General features: G+C 41.2%; 1 protein-coding gene across 10 annotated transcripts in view; it reads left to right on the plus strand.

Annotated features, from left to right (window-relative positions):
• Window positions 1-20923: 20923 nt before the first annotated feature.
• LOC140426996 (protein YIPF5-like) overlaps window positions 20924-22257 on the plus strand; it is a 32070-nt gene continuing 30736 nt past the window's right edge. For 2 of the 10 annotated variants that reach the window (XM_072512353.1, XM_072512357.1), the window contains exon 1: window positions 21100-21259. The gene's annotated coding sequence lies outside the window, so the exon portion shown is untranslated. Of the gene's footprint in view, window positions 21260-21297; window positions 21529-22257 lie in introns of those variants that run through there. The other 8 variants (XM_072512362.1, XM_072512358.1, XM_072512360.1 and 5 more) reach the window with 8 other exon arrangements.

The following is a 22257-nucleotide window of genomic DNA, read 5'->3' on the forward strand; positions in this document are numbered from 1 at the left end:
GTAGTGATGCAAACACTTCACTAGCTCTACCTACCAGCTTTGTTTGAATCAGCAACACCCACATGTCCTGTGGCCATTTCATTTGTTTAGCTACCTTCTCAAATGAAATGAAAAAGGCTTCCACTTCCTTCTCGTCAAACCTAGGTAATGCTTGGACATATTTAAATAGATTCCAACCAAGCCTTCGACTATGACGCTCTTTCTCACTATCCTCACCACTATCATCCAACTGTACGTTTCCCTTTACGTCTGCCAATTTTAACTGATTGTCATGTTTCATGGCCATTTTCTGAAGTTCAAACTCCCTCTCTTTATCTTTTTCCCTGATCTGTATCTCCCTTTCTTTTTCTTTTTGTTCTGCACGGGCTATTCTTTCTTTTCTCCTTTCTTCTATCTCCTTTTCTTTTTCCTCTCTCTCTCTTTCTCTTTCTTTTTCCTCTCTCTCACTCTCGTATGCAAGCCGCTTTAATTCTTTCTCATGTTCCATTTGTTTAATTTGCAACTGAATTTTTGCCATTTCCAATGAGTCAAACTCTATCTCAGGCAACTTTAAATGCTTAACCACCGCCATAATTACCTCATCATTTTGCATTTTGGCAGGTAATGTTAACTGCAATGTTCTTGCCAAATCTAACAGTCTGCTTTTCGTTTCTGTCCATAAAGTACTACGTGTGACATTCTCCACCCCAGAAAACTTCTGAGCCTCTGAAAGAGCCATTGTTCACAACACTCTCCCCACTGAAACTAAAATACCACACCGGAAAAGCAACAATCCTTCACTGTCTTTAAGTTCACAAAAGCCAATCCAATAGATAGACTTTTATCCCGGACGAGCCCCCACTTTTATCCCGGACGAGCCCCCAATTGTTATGGGCGAGGCGTTTTCAGAACCCCCAAAATGTATCATGGAGTTCAACCAACCCTTCCCTTGAATGGATTTGTTGCTTTTCCGAGCACACGGCTTTTTCCTTAGGTGTGGGATTACAATTATGGACAAGTGGGGTTTTAAACACAAAACACTGTTTATTCCATGAACTCAACTTAACATTTTAATAAACATTGGATCTCTTAACACCCCTTACTTCAAAGATAACTCAGAAAATATTGCAACAGTAAATAATTCCTTAAAATGTTCCTTCAAACTTCCAAGAGACTTAACACCTTTAAACAGTATCACATCAGGTTAAAGGATATATATTTTTTTTGTAGAATGGCAGAGATATATTAGCTTGGTTGATTTCAGCTCCAGCACCTTGTTTTTTCCTGCAGCTCTCTGGATACACCCAGACACACACAACCTGCTTTCTGCAACTGCAAAACTAAACTGCAAAACTTGCAGCTCTCTGGAAACACACAGGGACACACACTGCTTTTTAAACTGTAACTAAAAACCTGCAAAATGGCTGACCTGAACTGAGCTCCACCCACTCTATGACATCATTGTTTTCTTAAAGGTACATTGCTTAAACATCCAGTTCTGCAAGGCACTCTCGCATGACCAGGTCAAGAAACATCTTCAATATAAAACTTTTATCCTCGTTTTCAAATTCGTCCCTGGCCTCGCTGTCCCTATCCCTGTCGACTCCTCTAGCCCTGAACAATCTGAGGTAGCTGTGATCCTCTGATTCTGGAGCACCCCTGATTTTAATCATTCAACAAATGATGGCCTTGCCTTTAGTTGTCTATGTCCTATGCTCTCTGTACACCTCTCTAACCTGCGTTAAGTTTCTCCTTAAAACCTAACTTCTTTGACCCAGTTTTTGGTCATCTGACTTAATATACTCATACAATACTCAATGCTGTTTTTTGTTTTCAATTGCTCCTGTGAAGTGTCTTAGGGCATTTTATTATACTAAAGGCACTACATAAATATAGGTTTTATTGGTGCAAAATGCCCACTGAAATAGGCTGATGTACATGTGCTTCTTATTTATTTTTTATGAAGTGGAGGTGCCGGCGTTGGACTGGGGTGAGCACAGTAAGAAGTCTTACAACACCAGGTTAAAGTCCAACAGGTTTGTTTCGGATCACTAGCTTTTGGAGCACAGTTCCTTCCTCAGGTGAATGAAGAAGTGGGTTCCAGAGACATATATATAGACAAAGTCAAAGGTGCAAGACGATACTTTGAATTCGAGTCTTTGCGGGTAATTAAGTCTTTACAGGTCCAGAAGGAGCAACTGGAGAGAGGGATAATCACAGGTTAAAGAGGTGTGAATTGTCTCAAGCCAGAACAGTTGGTAGGATTTCGCAAGCCCAGGCCAGGTGGTGGGGGGCGAATGTAATGCAACATGAATCCAAGGTCCTGGTTGAGGCTGTATGCGGAACTTGGCTGTAAGTTTCTGCTCGGCGATCCTGCGTTGTCGCGCATCCTGAAGGCCGCCTTGGAGAACGCTTACCCGAAGATCAGAGGTTAAATGCCCTTGACTTCGGCAGTTGAAGGAGGTTGAAAGCTCAACTCATCAGTATTACAGAATCATTACAGTGCATGAGGCTCTTCGTGTCTGCAATGGCTTTCTAAATTAACCTAATCTGAGCGTCATTCCCATACCTTCTCCCTGTAATGCAATACGACGCAATGATTGTGTGCAATCCAGATCCGCTTTAGACAGTGACCAGGAAAGGATATGGAGCTAGTGGCTCGGTACTGTAGTTTGTAGTGAGGACAGAAGAGAATGACATTGATTTTCTCAATATTACATCTAGGCAGATAATAATGAAACCAGGCGAGGCAGTCGTACTCAGCTGACCGAAGGAGGAGAGGTGTTCGGGGTGTTAGAGGCGATGATGTGGTCAACAATATCAAAGGTTACAGTGAGAAGGATGAGAAGGTGTATAGTTCCAAGAATTTTGCACCATCTTCCTTTTTGTATATCCTTTTGAACACCAGCCGAACCAGGTCTCAGATCTGGGGTTTTATTCATCGTTTAGTTTTGGTAGTCTGTCAATTATTTTCTTCCTAGGGCAGCACGGTGGCGCAGTGGTTTAGCCCTGATGCCTCACGGCGCCGAGGTCCCAGGTTCGATCCCGGCTCTGGGTCACTGGCCGTGTGGAGTTTGCACATTCTCCCCGTGTTTGCGTGGGTTTCACTCCCACAACCCAAAGATGTGCAGGGTAGGTGGATTGGCCACGCTAAATTGCCCCTTAATTGGAAAAAATGAATTGGGTACTCTAAATTTATATTTTAAAATGAATTGGGTACTCTTAATTTCAACAAAGAGGAAAAAAAATTATTTTCTTCCTTTCTATCTCAAGTATCATTTTTAAGCTAATCTATTCATGGTGTCCATTTGATTTGATTTGATTTGATTTTGATTTGATTTATTGTCAAATGTACCGAAGTTCATGAACTTTAGTTAAAAAAAAGAGGCAAAATAGTTCTTCAATACCTCCGCCATTTACTTTACATTAAGTGGAGGTTTTGCTTGCTCATCCTGTGGTGACCACATCCCGACTTACATTTTCCATTATTTGCATCCATAGAAAACTTCATAATTTATTTTTATATTCCTTGGTCATTTTTTACTTTTTCTTTGTATTTCAGATTTTTAAAACATCTCGCAAATTGAAGGGGGGGTCACGTGATGTGAGCACCGGAACACTTGCGTTTACGCAAGCTCTGCCGCAGCTCGTCTTTTAATCCTTCATTTCATTCTGGTGCACATTTCACACATTTAATATGTGTTGTTTCTTGGGCTACTTGGCTTGTATAATGTGCCTGGAAGTTCTTCTTGTCTTTTTTGCGAGAAAGAGCGGAGATAAAATGTTAAAATCCTTGTTTTGTAGCAGTCGGAGTGGGTTGAGGTGGGGCCCAGCTTGTAGTGGCACAATTGCTATTGAGAGGGTTCTTGCCTTGGCTGTGCTGTGTGTACAGGTGGTGGCCATCATTCATGATGTTGTCTTAACTGAGAATTTCAGCTCTGCAGTGTAAGGCATGAGTGCTCACTTTGAGGGAGTGCAGGTACCTTTAGAAGATCAATGGAGGCACATGAGAGGGACCTTGCACTTGAAAGAGCACTATCCCAGGTTAGGGGCCACATTTGTGTCATCAAAGTCCTGCTGCATGGTGTGATGTTTTCTTGACAGGTTCGGGAGATGGAGTCCGGGTGGGATATTCCCCTGAACCCGGTCCCTCGTGAGAGATGGGAGATGAGTTCTCGATTGGGTTCGAGAATCGGATGCCATGCGTTGGTACCATGTCACCCCAATGCTGCCGCTCCTCTCTTCCTCTCCTCATAATTGTGGTTCTGCCCTGGGCCTGTTTTTGAGGTTTATTTGCACAACTTCCCGCAGATCTGGGGTTTCTGTGTATTTCCTTCTGTATTTAAGGGTGGGTATGACGAACACACTCCTGGCTCCTACGTGGATGCAGATGGCCTAGTATCTGGAAAGAGAAAGCTGTGATGGGTCATTGGTGCCATTGGCGCTGCTGGATTTAAGGGAAATGTACATTGGTGTGCACCCAATCATGATGTGGGTATCTTTTTCCTGATTTCTCGTGTTAATTGCGGGATTGTGCGGCGTGGGAGGGTGTGCACCTTTTTGCAATGTTTTCATGATCCTACCCTGTTTCTCCCTCAGTCTCTGGTGGGGCGATACGAGTATCTTGTTCTGTCTAATAGATTGTACGAAGCCAGTTGTGATGGTGTTCTCCTGTGCTCATGTGGGTTAAGCTGTTTCTGGGTTTTTTTCCTGTCCTTGTTTATGGCGATGTATTATTTTGTAACTTTGTGCATGATTTTATAAAATGTAAAATCTCAATAAACATACTGATTAAATAAATCTCCTAAATTCTTCATATTCTCTATTGCTATCTTTACCTTTAGTATCTCAGAAATTACATACATATTATTGAGATTCAATTTTCTCTTCTGTTCTTTATTCATCCATGGTACCCCAAAATTAGCCTGCTTGTTATTTCGGCTTTTGGTCGAATATATTTTTCATGAACTTTTGATTATCCTTTAAAAGATATCCCATTGTTTTGTCTTTGTTGTGAATATTTTATCCCACTTTACCCTCTTTAATTCTCCCCTAATTTCCTCATAAGATGCCCCCTTCCCATTTATTGCCGTGGTCCATGTCCTACTCACATCACTCTTAGATCTAATCTTGAAGCGTCCTATTTTAAGATCACTATTACTGAGGTGCTCTTGTACTCTTACTTCTGTTTTGGTGCATTACCCATTACAACATACAGATGTGATTATATTCTAGTGACCTGTTCTAGTAAGTTAATCATTTTATTTTCTTAATCATTCTGGTGAATGTGTTGCACTTTCTCCCAGGCAACCATACCTTCCAGAGGAAGGTATGCCTACGGCTGAATGCAATATTCCAGATGGGATTCGAACCTGAGCTCTGGTTAGCTGTAACATCCTCCTTTTGTATTCAGCCTCCTTGAGACAAAGGTCAACATTCCTTTAGCCTTATAAATTATTTTTGCCCCTCTCCATTGACTTTGTAATTTCTGTACTTGGACCCCAACATCACTTTGATCATTCATTTTCCAGCTCAGCATTTAGAAACTACTCTAAACTAACTTAGGTTCAAAATGCGTGATCTCAAGGTTTCCCACACTGCCAGTTAATTCATTTAAATCCATCAATGTTCCTTTGCAACTTCCTGCTCCCATCTACATTATTCACTGTGCCACCTAACAGTGCAATCAATAAACTTAAATATATGGCTCTCTATTGCGTTATCTAGGTAGTTTATAAGTATATTGAGAAGAGCTGGCCGCAGTATAGAACGCTGGGGAGACCACAAGTCACATACTGTACATTCCCATTATTTCAATTTTTCTCAACCTCCCAATCAATTTCCTATCAAAACCATTACTTTACTTATTCATTTAACCTTTATTGAGCCAGGTGAGTCAATTGTGAACAAATTCTCATTTACAATAAAGACCTGGCCAAAATACGTTGCTTTTAATTGCATTCAATTTAATTTTTATTATGTGTCCATATCGTCTAAATTCTATATATATATATATATATAATATATATATTTATAGCACCCATGCTCAGTTCCTTTGTTACCTTTTGAAAAATTAATTTACGGAATGTGAGCGTCGCTGGCTAAGCCGGCATTTCGCAGATGGTATTCCCTGCTGCCACTTTTCATCAGTGGTGGAGGGAGTGCTTATTTGTACAAGGGGTGCCAATTGAGCAGGCAACTTTGTTCTGGACGGTGTCAAGTGTTGTTGGGGCTGCACACATCAAGGCAAATGGAGATTATTCCATCACACTCCTGACTAGAGCCTTGTAGATCTTGAACAAGCTTTGGGAAGTCAGGTGAGTTACCTGCCACTATTCCTCGCCTCCTACCTGCTCTTATAGCCATAGTACTCATATGGCTAGTCCAGTTGTTTCTGGTCAACAGTAATCCCCAGGTCAAATAAAAACGAAATTGGGTTAATTCGGCACAACTTACTTCTTACAAATGTTGAGGGCTTTCTGGGCATCTCATATTTGTCTCAATGTTTAGCTGCTCTGTTCCCAAGAATAGATTTGAGTAATTTCACCTCAAATCACATTAGACAAATAGGGATTTCTCACCCTTCTTAAACAGTAGAGCTACAGCCAGTGACAATTTCTGAATTGCAAGTTTTCAAAGATCATGAACACTACATTGTCATGTGAGAGAACGTTTAAGAAATGGATGTTTAAGCAATGTACCTTTAACAGATGAAGCTGATCATATTACTGAATTGATGTCCCGGGGGGGGGGGGGGGGGGGGGGCTGCGGGGGGGGGGGGGGAGCTGAGCTCACTTCTGCTTTTGGTTTCAGTTTGAGAAGGCAGCTTGTGTGTCGCTGTGTGTTTCCAGAGAGCTGCAGGAAGAAAAGCAAGGTGCTGGAGCTGAAGTCAACCAAGCTGATATATCTCTGCCATCATACAGAAAATATATATTAACCTGGTGTTTTACTGTTTTGAAGGTTTGAAGCCTTTTGGATGTTTGCAGGAACATTTTGAGGGATTATTTAGTGTTGTATTATTTTCGGGGTTATCTTTGAAGTAAGGGGTGTTAAGGGATCCAATGTTTATTTAAAAGGTTAAGTTGAGTTCATGGAATAAACATTTGTTTTGTGTTAAAAACCACGTGTCCATAATTGTAACACCACACCTGGGGAACAAGCCGTGTGCTTCAAAAGCAACAATCCATTAAAGGAGGAGGTTGGTTGAACTCCATGATACATTTTGGGGTATTGAAAACATCGGCCATAACAATTGGGGGCTCGAGGGGGATAAAAGTCTATCTATTGGATTGGCTTTTGTGAACTTAAAGACAGTGAAGGATTGTTGCTTTGCCGGTGTGGTATTTTAGTTCAAGTGGGGAGAGCGTTGTGAACAATGGCTCTTTCAGAGGCTCTGAAGTTTTTCGGGTTGCACGCGGTGACACGTGATACCTTACGGACAGAGACTAAAAACAGACCGTTAGGTTTGGCAAAAGCATTTCAGTTAACACTGCCTGGCAAAATACGAAAAGCTGAGGTACTTAACGCGGTATCTGGCATTTACGTTTGCCTGTGATACATTCTGACTCATTAGATATGGCAAAGCTCCAGTTGCAGATTAAGCAATTGGAACATGAAAAAGAATGAAAGCAACTTGATCATGAAAAAGAATTAAAGCGGCTTGAATATGCAATGGTAGAAAAAGAAAGAGATAGAGATAGAGAGGAAAAAGGAAAGGAGAGAGAAGAAAGAAACAAAGAAAGAGATAGAGAGGAAAGGGAAAAAGAGAGAGAGTTTGAACTTCGGAAAATGGCTCTGAAACATGAAATTCAGTTAAAATTGGCAGACACAAAGGGACACGTACAATTGGAGGAAATGGATGAGGATAATGAGACAGAGCGTGTCATTGATAATATGGAAAGATGTGTCATTTGAAACATGGAAGTCTGGCAATATCTGGTCTGAGAGATACATGAAAGAATGGAGGGAAAGATCCCACAAAGGGTTAACAGCAGCTGCCAGGGAAGGATTGTAAAATGCAGAAATCCTTGGTCAAGCAGGCTCAGCAAACAAGACAAACAGGATTTTGAATGAAGCCAAAAACAATGGCTCACACCTTCATTGAAAGTAACTATCTTAGTAAGGCTCTGGAAAAGCATGGATGAGCTTCAGTTGAATTTGGTGATAATTCTAAGTGTGAAAATTTGCTAATACCAGGTAAATTAAAGAAAACTGGAGACTATCAGTCTACGAGAAACATAATTCAAAGCCAAAATCAATGTCAAAATTGAGCTGAGGACACAATTGGAAAATAAAACTATAGAAATGACAGGAATTAAAAGTAACACCTCTATTGAAGTCAAAGCATTTTGAACATCACAAAGGAAACAATGCAATCAGATCTATGAGACGAAGTCATGTCAAAATGTATACTTAGTTGGATTAAAAGGTTTAGATCAAAGTTCCTTTTTACAATCAAAGAAAATAAGAGTTACTTTACAATAACATCAAAAAACTTAATTGTTAGAAAGCAAATATAAACCTCGAGACCAGTGCAGGAACTATCAGATTCAGATCCAGAACCAGAACAAGAACCAGAGCTCAGAGGGAGAGAGAGAGAAGCAGAGAAGGAACAAGCAGCTAGTCACAGTCAGCTCGGCCATGGGAAATGGACAGGGCAGAGCAGCCAAGTTAAAATAGCTGATACATCTAAAGAAGACCAGACTTTAAAGAAGATCGATTGTCAAGTTGGGCCTGAAAGTCCCTTCAACCAACCAGAAGGATCCAGAAGCAAGATCTTTTTACTTTTCTGTAAAGACAGTGATTGCATCTTTTAAAAAGAGAAAAATAAATATAATAATAAAATAACTTTAAAAAGTTTTAACCTGAAACAGTGGTTATTCCAAAGTCTACTTTACTTACTTCGCAATGCGGGACCCAGGATCGATGCTACTAAGTGGTAAGTAGATGAAATCTTCGGTGAAGGTATGGGTTATACCGGGGGATAACCTGAAAACATAGTTTGACCTGAATAGCACCCACTGAAGCTTGCATCGGAGTCGGGGAGTGAGAATCCCTGATCACTATTTAGAATGTCGGCCCTTTTTGGTATAGGGGGACTTCTAAGGATAGTGGTGATTTTTCAAAAACATGACGCCCGAGCAGGGACCTAGAATATTAGAAGTTTCTAGGTAACGCGAGGCTAGAATATTAGAAGTTTCTAGTTGAGCAGAATGGGGGCTAGAGTGGGGGCTAGAATATTAGAAGTTTCTAGTTCCCAAGAAACTGTTGGAATGTGAGAAGTTTCTAATCGGCACAAAGGCTAGAATATTAGAACTTTCTGGTTCTAATGTGTGAGTCAGACTTTACCTGCCGCGTTTAGTCTGGAAAGTCATGTGTGATTGACTTTTGTAAGGATATTCTGTGGATCGAGGGGACTGAAGCTCAGGTTGGGTGTGTAAAATCAGCAGACTAGAAGATGCTGACCCTGAGATAAAGTCTGCAAGACATCTTGGTGACAGCACTAAAAATCTTGCATCCATTACTGGTAAAATGAGGCCAAAAAGTAAATCATCCTTAGAGTAAGGCAGATTGTGAGGTTACATCCTGGAGAATTAGGGGACGCCTAGAATCTTTAGAGACCAATAACCAATCGACCCTTAACTAAAACGGGAAGATAGTGCCTTAGTCAGCCTTGTGTAGGGCCCAGAAAGGGTACTTATCCTTAATTTCAGATTGCAACTGAAAGGGACAACCGGGAACAGAACTTAGAATTCCGAAAAATGGCAATTAGAATAATCCTCTTGCTCTGAAACACGGTCAAGAGAGTTGAAGCAATGAAACAAGAGTGGAAGAAATTAACAGAGGCAAAAAACTCCTGCATAAGTGAAACTTTATCAGCACGGAGGGGTCTCAATTTTTGTTAAAGTAACTAAAACCCCACTGAATAGAGGTCCAAGATCTCAGTGGATAAATGTGTGTGTGTTTAATAAGGGTTTGTGAAATCCTACAAAGTAGAGATCCAAGATCTGAGTGGATGAATGAATGTGTGTCTGTCTAATAAGGAATTGTGAATTTCCTTCGGTGTTTGTATTTTAAAAAAATGTTGTATTTTGCAAAACTGAGTTTCACATTAATTGGAAGTTATAAATGGCAGGTAGAAATGTGATCAGTATTATGAGGTGATAAATCGCATTTTCAGAACTAAATTAGTCTTTGAATAAATGGATAAAGTGTTTGTACTGGCCAGCAGTCAGCTGCTAGCAGGCTTTTGAAACTGAGCATTGAAATTGACACTGCATAGCTCCGCAGGGTCCTAGTGCCCGATGAGCACAAGAATGTCACCATCAAAAATAATGATGTTTAAAAAAAATACATGGAAGAAGGAGCTTTGGAGGATAAAGATATTGGATCAAAAGTTAAATTAAGAAAATGACTTGCAGTATAAGGAAATGAGAATCTGATGGCAGGAAAAGATTTGATAAAAATAAATGCAGGTAGTAAAATTAAGATATTAAAACAATTGATAATACAGAGGAAGTTTGGGTGAAGCTACCAACTAAGACTGCAGGGAATATAATCAGTGAAGCTGTAAAATGTAAAGATAAGGTTGTTCAGAATTTGGGTAAACATGCAGTTGACTTTGAGAAGCATGGTGTCTGGAGCAAAATAAATTGTATCACAATTAAAACATATGACCAATTGGTGGGAAGACAGTAAATTAAAACCTGTTAGTAGCATTGATTGGACAGATGATGAAGTTACAATGTCATGTTTGGAACTTACCTTCATAAAAATCCGGCCGTAATTAAAATAAAGTAATTAAAGTAAATGCAGTAGCAATATCAGGAATGTATCATGGTAAGGTTTCAATGATTGGATCAGAGTGAGCAAAAGAGGAGGAGTTTGAGATTCTTTGAATCACACTCAGGGGTGCACTGACAGAAGGAGGAGGCTTAACAGGCTTTAATTGTATGAAGCACATAAAGGATAAGGAAAATAAACCAGTTCAAAAAGAAAAAAAGAAAGAAATGGTGGCAAAAGAAATCCGGAAGTCCTGGAGAGGGCACTTCTGGAATCCAAACGAAGATAGAAAGTACAAATTACCAGGGCAGAAACTATCAGATTCAGATCCAGAACCAGAACAAGAACCAGAGCTCAGAGGGAGAGAGAGAGAAGCAGAGAAGGAACAAGCAGCTAGTCACAGTCAGCTCGGCCATGGGAAATGGACAGGGCAGAGCAACTGAGCTAAAATAGCTGATACATCTAAAGAAGACCAGACTTTAAAGAAGATTGATTGTCAAGTTGGGCCTGAAGGTCCCTTCAACCAACCAGAAAGATCCAGAAGCAAGATCTTTTTACTTTTCTGTAAAGACAGTGATTGCATCTTTTAAAAAGAGAAAAATAAATATAATAATAAAATAACTTAAAAGTCTTAACCTGAAACAGTGGTTATTCCAAAGTCTACTTTACTTACTTCGCAATGCGGGACCCAGGATCGATGCTACTAAGTGGTAAGTAGATGAAATCTTCGGTGAAGGTATGGGTTATACCGGGGGATAACTTGAAAACATAGTTTGACCTGAATAGCACCCTCTGAAGCTTGTATCGAAGTCGGGGAGTGAGAATCCCTGATCACCATTTAGAATGTCGGCCCTTTTTGGTATAGGGGGACTTCTAAGGATAGTGGTGATTTTTCAAAAACAAGCGGCATAGTCGAAGACGTGGTGGGAATTGAAATATGTCCAAGCATTGCCAAGGTTTGACAAGAAGGAGGTAGAAGCCTTTTTCATTTCATTTGAGAAGGTAGCTAAACAAATGCAATGGCCACAGGACATGTGGGTATTACTGATTCAAACAAAGCTGGTAGGTAGGGCTAGTGAAGTGTTTGCATCACTACCGGAGGAGGTATCTGGAACGTATGAGGAGGTGAAGAAATCCATCTTAAGTGCATATGAGCTAGTGCCTGAAGCTTACAGACAAAGGTTTAGAAATTTAAGGAAAGAATTTGGTCAAACATACATGGCGTTTGAAAGGCTCAGAGTAATTTTGAAAGGTGAATAAGGGCTTTGAAAATAGACCAAACGTATGAAGCTCTCAGAGAAATTATACTTTTGGAGGAGTTTAAAAATTCAATTCCTGATGTAGTGAGAACTCATGTGGAAGAACAGAGGGTTAAAACTGTGAGATTAGCAGCAGAAATGACAGATGATTATGAATTAGTTCATAAATCAAAGATTGGTTTCCGACATCAGTTTCAGCCGGTGAGGGATAGAAACTGGGGACATGAGAAATACTCAAGTGGTAAAGGTAAAGGTGAAATGATGGGAGACAATAAAAGAGAGTGTACCTCAGATTAAAAAAGAAATCCAGGAGGATAGAAAAGAAATGAAAAGTTTCAACTGTTTTCACTGTAATAAACTAGGCCATGTAAAGTCACAGTGTTGGTGGTTGAAGAAAAGCACTGGGAAGGCCGATGTGGTAAAACATAGATGAGCTTAAAAATGACACTTGAGATAAAGGAAGAAAATAATTTTTTTTCCTCTTTTTTGAAATTTAGAGTACCCAATTCATTTTTTCCAATTAAGGGGCAATTTAGCATGGCCAATCCACCTACCCTGCACATCTTTGGGTTGTGGGAGTGAAACCCACGCAACCACGGGGAGAATGTGCAAACTCCACACGGCCAGTGACCCAGAGCCGGGATCGAACCTGGGACCTCGGCGCCGTGAGGCATCAGGGCTAACCCACTGCGCCACCGTGCTGCCCTAGGAAGAAAATAATTGACAGACTACCAAAACTAAACGATGAATAAAACCCCAGATCTGAGACCTGGTTCGGCTGGTGTTCAAAAGGATATACAAAAAGGAAGATGGTGCAAAAATCTTGGAACTATACACCTTCTCATCCTTCTCACTGTAACCTTTGATATTGTTGACCACATCATCGCCTCTAACACCCCGAACACCTCTCCTCCTTCGGTCAGCTGAGTACGACTGCCTCGCCTGGTTTCATTATTATCTGCCTAGATGTAATATTGAGAAAATCAATGTCATTCTCTTCTGTCCTCACTACAAACTACAGAACCGAGCCACTAGCTCCATATCTTTTCCTGGTCACTGTCTAAAGCGGATCTGGATTGCACACAATCATTGCGTCGTATTGCATTACAGGGAGAAAGTATATGGGAATGACGCTCAGATTAGGTTAATTTGGAAAGCCATTGCAGACACGAAGAGCCTCATGCACTGTAATGATTCTGTAATACTGATGAGTTGAGCTTTCAACCTCCTTCAACTGCCGAAGTCAAGGGCATTTAACCTCTGATCTTCGGGTAAGCGTTCTCCAAGGCGGCCTTCAGGATGCGCGACAACGCAGGATCGCCGAGCAGAAACCTATAGCCAAGTTCCGCATACGTGAGTACAGCCTCAACCGGGACCTTGGATTCATGTCGCATTACATTCGCCCCCCACCACCTGGCCTGGGCTCGGAAAATCCTACCAACTGTTCTGGCTTGAGACAATTCACACCTCTTTAACCTGTGATTAACCCTCTCTCCAGTTGCTCCGTCTGGACCTGTAAAGACTTAATTACCCGCAAAGACTCGCATTCAAAGTATCGTCTTGCATCTTTGACTTTGTCTATATATATGTCTCTGGAACCCACCTCTTCATCACCTGAGGAAGGAACTGTGCTCCAAAAGCTAGTGATCCGAAACAAACCTGTTGGACTTTAACCTGGTGTTGTAAGACTTCTTACTGTGCTCACCCCAGTCCAACGCCGGCACCTCCACTTCATAAAAAATAAATAAGAAGCACATGTACATCAGCTTATTTCAGTGGGCATTTTGCACCAATAAAACCTATATTTATGTAGTGCCTTTAGTATAATAAAATGCCCTAAGACACTTCAGAGGAGCAATTGAAAACAAAAAACAGCATTGAGTATTGTATGAGTATATTAAGTCAGATGACCAAAAACTGGGTCAAAGATGTTAGGTTTTAAGGAGAATCTTAACGCAGGTTAGAGAGGTGTACGGAGAGCTTAGGACATAGACAACTATAGGCAAGGCCATCAGTTGTTGAATGATTAAAATCAGGGATGCTCCAGAATCAGAGGATCACAGCTACCTCAGATTGTTCCGGGCTAGAGGAGGCGACAGGAATAGGGACAGCGGGGCCAGGGACGAATTTGATAACGAGGATAAGAGTTTTATATTGAAGATGTTTCTTAACCTTGTCATGTGAGAGTGCCTTGCAGAACTGGATGTTTAAGCAATGTACCTTTAAGAAAACAATGATGTCATAGAGTGGGTGGAGCTCAGTTCAGGTCAGCCATTTTGCAGGTTTTTAGTTGCAGTTTAAAAAGCAGTGTGTGTCTCTGTGTGTTTCCAGAGAGCTGCAAGTTTTGCAGTTTAGTTTTGCAGTTGGAGAAAGCAGGTAGTGTGTGACTGGGTGTGTCCAGAGAGCTGCAGGAAAGAAACAAGGTGCTGGAGCTGAAATCAACCAAGCTAATATATCTCTGCCATTCTACAGAAAAAATATATATCCTTTAACCTGATGTGATACTGTTTAAAAGGTGTTAAGTCTCTTGGAAGTTTGAAGGAACATTTTAAGGAATTATTTACTGTTGCAATATTTTCTGAGTTATCTTTGAAGTAAGGGGTGTTAAGAGATCCAATGTTTATCTAAGATGTTAAGTTGAGTTCATGGAATCAACAGCGTTTTGTGTTTAAAACCCCACATGTCCATAATTGTAATCCCACACCTAAGGAAAAAGCCGTATGCTCGGAAAAGCAACAAATCCATTCAAGGGAGAGGTTGGTTGAACTCCATGATACATTTTTGGGGTTCTGAAAACACCTCGCCCATAACAATTGGGGGCTCGTCCGGGATAAAAGTCTATCTATTGGATTGGCTTTTGTGAACTTAAAGACAGTGAAGGATTGTTGCTTTTCCGGTGTGGTATTTTAGTTTCAGTGGGGAGAGTGTTGTGAACAATGGCTCTTTCAGAGGCTCAGAAGTTTTTGGGGGTGGAGAATGTCACACGTAGTACTTTATGGACAGAAACGAAAAGCAGACTGTTAGATTTGGCAAGAACATTGCAGTTAACATTACCTGCCAAAATGCAAAATGATGAGGTAATTATGGCGGTGGTTAAGCATTTAAAGTTGCCTGAGATAGAGTTTGACTCATTGGAAATGGCAAAAATTCAGTTGCAAATTAAACAAATGGAACATGAGAAAGAATTAAAGCGGCTTGCATACGAGAGTGAGAGAGAGGAAAAAGAAAGAGAAAGAGAGAGAGAGGAAAAAGAAAAGGAGATAGAAGAAAGGAGAAAAGAAAGAATAGCCCGAGCAGAACAAAAAGAAAAAGAAAGGGAGATACAGATCAGGGAAAAAGATAAAGAGAGGGAGTTTGAACTTCAGAAAATGGCCATGAAACATGACAATCAGTTAAAATTGGCAGACGTAAAGGGAAACGCACAGTTGGATGATAGTGATGAGGATGGTGAGAAAGAGCTTCATAGTTGAAGGCTTGGTGGGAATCTATTTAAATATGTCCAAGCATTGCCAAGGTTTGACGAGAAGGAAGTGGAAGCCTTTTTCATTTCATTTGAGAAGGTAGCTAAACAAATGAAATGGCCTCAGGACATGTGGGTGTTACTGATTCAAACAAAGCTGGTAGGTAGAGCTAGTGAAGTGTTTGCATCAATACCGGAGGAGGTATCTGGAACGTATGAGGAGGTGAAGAAATCCATCTTAAGTGCATATGAGCGAGTGCCTGAAGCTTACAGACAAAGGTTTAGAAATTTAAGGAAAGAATTTGGTCAAACATACATGGAGTTTCAAAGCTCAGAGTAATTTTGATAGGTGGATAAGGGCTTTGAAAATAGACCAAACGTATGAAGCTCTCAGAGAAATTATACTTTTGGAGGAGTTTAAAAACTCAATTCCTGATGTAGTGAGAACTCGTGTGGAAGAACAGAGGGTTAAAACTGCGAGATTAGCAGCGGAAATGGCAGATGATTATGAATTAGGTCATAAATCAAAGATTGGTTTCCGACATCAGTTCAAGCCGGTGAGGGATAGAAACTGGGGACATGAGAAATACTCAAGTGGTAAAGGTAAAGGTGATCTGATGGGAGACAATAAAGAGAGTGTACCTCAGATTAAAAAAGAAATCCAGGAGGGTAGAAATGAAATGAAAAGTTTCAACTGTTTTCACTGTAATAAACTAGGCCATGTAAAGTCACAGTGTTGGTGGTTGAAGAAAAGCATTGGGAAGGCTGATGTGGTAAAACAGGATAAGACAGTGGGATTTGTTAGAGTGGTAAAGGAAAGCCCAAGGGAAGCGAAGGAGGTGCAAATGATTGTACAGCCTGTTCAAGAAGTGATTATTAAGAAGGTGCCAGATGTCTTTAAAGAATTTACTTGTGTGGGTAAAGTAAATCCTGGGATTTTTCCGGATTGTGTAGTAACAAGGTAGCAAAGTCACAGGTTAAGACAAGAGGAGAAATGAAAGATGAAGTTGAAGTGCAATTATCAGAAACGATTTTTGATCAGATGGTTGAAAAAGAACAAGAACAGGTGGAGGATAAGGCAGATATTTTTAGTTCAAGAAAATTGGCGGAGTTACAACAGAAAGATGTAGAAATAAAACGGATATATCAGAAAGCATATACGGAAGAGGAATCTGAGAGTATACCAGAGTGTTATTACCGTAAGTGTGATGTCTTGATGAGAAAATGGAGACCTGTACATATGCAGAATTTAGCACACTGGGCTAAATCGCTGGCTTTTAAAGCAGACCAAGGCAGGCCAGCAGCACGGTTCGATTCCCGTACCAGCCTCCCCGAACAGGCGCCGGAATGTGGCGACTAGGGACTTTTCACAGTAACTTCATTTGAAGCCTACTTGTGACAATATGCGATTTTCATTTCATTTCATTTTTCATGCAGGCGGATGAAAAGTGGGCAGATGTTCATCAAGTAGTATTGCCGGTAGAGTATAGGAGGGAGGTGTTGAGATTTGCACATGAGGTACCAGTGGGAGGTCATTTGGGAATAAGGAAAACTCAAGCTAAAATCCAGAAACATTTTTATTGGCCTGGACTATATAAAGATGTAGTTAAATTTTGTCAATCATGTCAAGTGATAGGGAAACCTCAAGCAGTGACAAAACCAGCGCCCTTAATACCCATTCAAGCATTTGAAGAACCTTTTCCGAGGGTCCTAATTGATTATGTAGGACCGCTTCCTAAAACAAAAAGTGGGAATCAATATCTTTTGACTATAATGGATGTGTCTACTAGGTTTCCAGAGGCCATTTCAGTACGTAATATTACAGCTAAAAGGATTGTGGAGGAGTTACTTCAATTCTTTACTCGATATGGACTACCCACAGAAATTCAATCGGATCAAGGATCGAATTTTACCTCAAAGTTATTCAAAGAAGTTATGGATAGCTTAGGAATAAAACAATTTGAATCAACTACGTACCATCCAGAATCGCAGGGAGCATTAGAAAGGTGGCATCAGACATTAAAGACAATGTTGAGGGCGTATTGTTAAGATTATCCAGAGGATTGGGATAAAGGAATTCCATTCGTATTGTTTGCAATTAGGGATGCACCTAATGAGTCTACCAAATTTAGTCCTTTTGAACTAATTTTTCGTCATGAGGTAAGAGGACCACTTAAATTGATTAAGGAAAAATTGGTGGATGAGAAATCGGACATTACATTATTGGATTACGTGTCAAATTTTAGAGAATGATTAAATAGAGTAGGTGAATTGGCTGGACAACATTTGAAAGTTGCACAAAATGTGATGAAACGGGTACTGGAGAATAAATCCAAAGTTCGTAATTTTGCCAGTGGTGATAAAGTTTTAGTGTTGTTACCAGTGGTAGGTGAGCCTTTAAAAGCTAGGTTTTGTGGACCGTATCAGATTGAAAGGAAATTAAGTGAGGTGAATTATGTGGCAAAAACACCATATAGAAGGAAGACTCACCGAGTGTGTCATGTGAACATGCTTAAAAGGAACTTTGAAAGGGAAGGAGAGAAAAAGGAGGTTTTAATGATTCTAACTCAAAGTGACGAACCAAATCCAGATGACTGTGAATTTGACATACCTCAAATTAAATTGGAAAATGAGGATGTTCTTAAAAATTGGGATGAATTGTTAAGTTACCTTCCAGAGGAAAAACGAACTGACCTGAAAGAGTTATTGATATCACATGGGCAAGTTTGTAGAGATAAATTGGGAAGTACTCAAATGGCTATACATGATGTAGATGTGGGAAATGCGGTTCCTAACAAACAACATCCATATAGACTTAATCCTTTAAAATTGGCTCAGGTTAACAAAGAGATTGAGAGTATGCTTAAAAATGGCATAATTGAAGTGGGTTGCAGCCAATGGAGCTCACCCATAGTGATGGTACCTAAACCAGATGGTACCCAACGGTTGTGTGTGGACTACAGAAAGGTGAATGCAGTTACAAGAACGGACTCTTATCCTATCCCATGTTTGAAGGATTGCATTGAGAAAGTGGAACAATCTGCTTTTATTTTCAACTTCCAGACATGGAAAGAACATTTTAAACATTGTATGGAGTTCTTCGATCGACTTCAGGAGGCGGGTTTGGTGATGAACCTTGCCGAAAATGAATTTGGAGAAGCCCAAATCACTTTCCTTGAGGAGTTTCCGATACCCTCAAGATGAAGGGAAATAATGTGATTTCTTAGCATGAGTGGATTTGATCGAACATTTGTGCAAATGTTTTGTAGCGTGATTACTCCACTGATGGACTTGCTAATGAAACGTCAAAAATTTCAATGGACAGCGGACTTTCAACAGGCATTTGACTGCCTGAAAGCTGTGGTAACCAATGCTGCTGTATTGGGAGAATTGCAAGGGAATCTGTGGTCAGATTGAACTAAAGTATCTGATTCTAAAGAGAAATGCCGAGGCGTAGAGAAATGGGTGGATCATGCAGTGACTTTCTTGTTCAAAGAGACTGTCAATCGAGAAGGATTTTGGTTGGAGGAAGAACAAAGAAAAATGGACTATATTATTATACCTGTTGGCATGTGTTTTTTTTTAAAAACAAGAAGGTATATTTACTGTGTACATTTCTTAGTGGATGGTGCAAAAGTGAAAAATGAAACCATCTTGAAGTTGATGGGGTTTTTCTTCTTGGGGGGAGGTGTCATGTGAGAGTACCTTTAAGAAATGGATGTTTAAGCAATGTACCTTTAACAGATGAAGCTGATCATATTACTGAAGTGATGTCACAGGGGGGGGGGGGGAGCTGAGCTCACTTCTGCTTTTGGTTTCAGTTTGAGAAAGCAGCTTGTGTGTGTCTGTGTGTTTCCAGAGAGCTGCAGGAAGAAAAGCAAGGTGCTGGAGTTGAAGTCAACCAAGCTGATATATCTCTGCCATCCAACAGAAAATATATATTAACTGTGACCTGGTATGTTACTGTTTTGAAGGTTTGAAGCCTTTTGGATGTTTGCAGGAACATTGAGGGATTATTTAGTGTTGTATTATTTTCGGGGTTATCTTTGAAGTAAGGGGTGTTAAGGGATCCAATGTTTATTTAAAAGGTTAAGTTGAGTTCATGGAATAAACATTTGTTTTGTGTTAAAAACCACGTGTCCATAATTGTAACACCACACCTGGGGAACAAGCCGTGTGCTTCAAAAGCAACACTCCATTAAAGGGGGAGGTTGGTTGAACTCCATGATACATTTTGGGGTTCTGAAAACACCGCGCCCATAACAACATCAACAGCTCTCTCAAGTCAACGAGGGTGGAAATAATCAGAATAGAAAAAAATACTGTGGATGCTGGAAATTTTCAGCAGGTCTGGCAGCATCTGTGGAGAAAGAAACATAGCTCACATATGACTCTTCTTCAGAGTTAAATAGAGGGGGGATGTGCTGGGCTATATACTGGACAATCTTTATTGTCACAAGTAGGCATACATTCACACTGCAATGAAGTTACTGTGAAATTCCCTAGCCGCCACACTCCAGCACCTGCTCGGGTACACAGAGGGAGAATGCAGAACGTCCAATTTACCTAACAATCACATCTTTCGGGACTTGTGGGAGGGAACCGGAGGAATCCCATGCAGAAACGGGGTGAACGTGACAACTCCACACAGACTGTGACCCAAACAGCAATCGAACCTGGGACCCTGGCGCTGTGAAGCAACATTGCTAACCCGCCACCCTAGAAGGGGTGGAGCGGCTGAAACACAGACCGTGTGACTGCTTTGTGGACTCAACATTGAGTTCAACAATTTAAGCTGTGATGACTATTAGCACGTTCCATAATTCTTCACGTCATTAAACTTCCTGTCATGTGCCCTACACAACTTTGTTGCAATCTCTCCTCGCCCCCACCTATCACCGACCTTTCACTTTGCTTCACCAACTCCACCCCCTCAGATACACTATATAATCCATCCAGCATTTTCTCCGTTTGCATTGGAAATCATCAGATCCTAGAGTTTTGCCTATGTTGAATAACATTACTTTCTTCATCACCATGTTTTGTCCACATTGAATCTCATCAGCCCCTTGATTTACTGCTGGTTTTCCTTGTATCTTTGTTAATTGACCCTCTAACTTCTTTATGGGGTCTGATAACAAAGCTATTTAGTAGGTGGACCATTTCCTGATTACAAGGTTTTGAGCTGCCCAAAAATGCGATGGTGGACACAGAACAGTATTAAAAACAGCCAATTCATCCAGCATAAAAAGTCAGACACAAAATCTTAGCAACAAGTCCCTCACTGCCCTCAGTCTCACAGTCCACATCATTTCCGCCAGGACACGTACGCGCAGTCTTCACCGTGCCCATCACTTCCGCCAGGATACGCACGCGCAGTCTTCACTGTGCCCGCCATCACTTCCGCCAGGACACGCTCGCGCAGTCTTCGCCGTGTCCGTCATCGCTTCTCCGGGACACGCATGCGCACAGAGACTCCACGGCGGGGGGGACGACGTTGCCGAAACTCAGACATGCGCAGCTCATTGGATCCCCGTCATTAACCGAGGCTTTAAAGTTTGTTGGGGCGAAAGGTTGCATCCGGCCCAGGATTTTAAACTCGGTAATTTCTTCGGTGGCATTTACTGGTAATTGCTGCCGATGTTCTGTAGGTGGTGTTGCGCAGGCGTGTGAGGGACGGAAGTGATGTGGTGGTGTCGGTGGCAGCGTTCGAGGGGCTTCCTGTGGTTGCTTTGTCCCAGTTTGTAACAAAGTATCAGAGTGAGTGGATACCGGGCAGGTAGGAACAGCAACATGTCCCCCCTCCCCCGTACTGCCTGATGCTGCAGCCACACCGTCTGCCTGCACTTTACTGACTGCCCTCCACCAATTAAACCCGGAATCTGCAGCACCCACTTAGGCCACGTCGATGTCTCACACCCCAAACCGGCCCTTCCTCCCACTCCCTGTACCTTGATTCGATGTTGTACCTGGGGCAGTTAAGAGCCTTGCAACCTTGTCTCCAGCCCGACCTCTGGAAAGTCCACTTTGACTTGGACTACGCACTAGGTAGCGAGCGTGCATCCGTGCTTTTGACCTGAAGCTGTTTCTGTGTACTTGTACGTACCAAAGTGTGTTTCGCAGAATCCTGATCACCAAAAAAGCCAAGAGACCATAACACATACAGTGCAGAAGGAGGCCATTTGCTCCATACAGTCTGCACCGACCCACTTCCATCCTATCCCCCGAACCCAATAACCCCTCCTAACCTTTTTTGGACACTAAGGGCAATTTAGCATGGCCAATCCACCTTACCTGGACGTCTTTGGACAATCAATGTTGCTTTAAAATGTTGTGGGCATTGCAAGTTTACAGTCATGTCTTGTGCTGTTCTACATGTATGCTTTACACAATTAGCTGCAGCTGGGATGAGAAGGAATGCACATTTTTGATTTCAATATTGCAAGTGCTAAATTGTGTCTAGCGGTAAACCAGTTTACCAGGCAGAATTTGGTCCTCACTTCTCATTTGACAACAAGGATACCTTTGGGTTTGATGCACTATAATTTCTTCTTGTATTGCAAATCTGATTATGGTAAAACTTTGGTAAACGTTTGGTACCTTCATTTCACTCTGCAGACTTTGCACCAAACCTGGTGAATCAGAAATTGTTTACTATGTTGGGTGGGGTACAGATATTCTGTCCTGCAGTTGATAGGTTATCTTCATTATTATAAGCATTCACAGGCTAAAGGACAGGTGGCTGAATGTTTTGTTGTCAATGACATCACTGAGTCT

Source organism: Scyliorhinus torazame, chromosome 7, assembly GCF_047496885.1.
Source record: "Scyliorhinus torazame isolate Kashiwa2021f chromosome 7, sScyTor2.1, whole genome shotgun sequence".
NCBI lineage: Eukaryota > Metazoa > Chordata > Chondrichthyes > Carcharhiniformes > Scyliorhinidae > Scyliorhinus > Scyliorhinus torazame.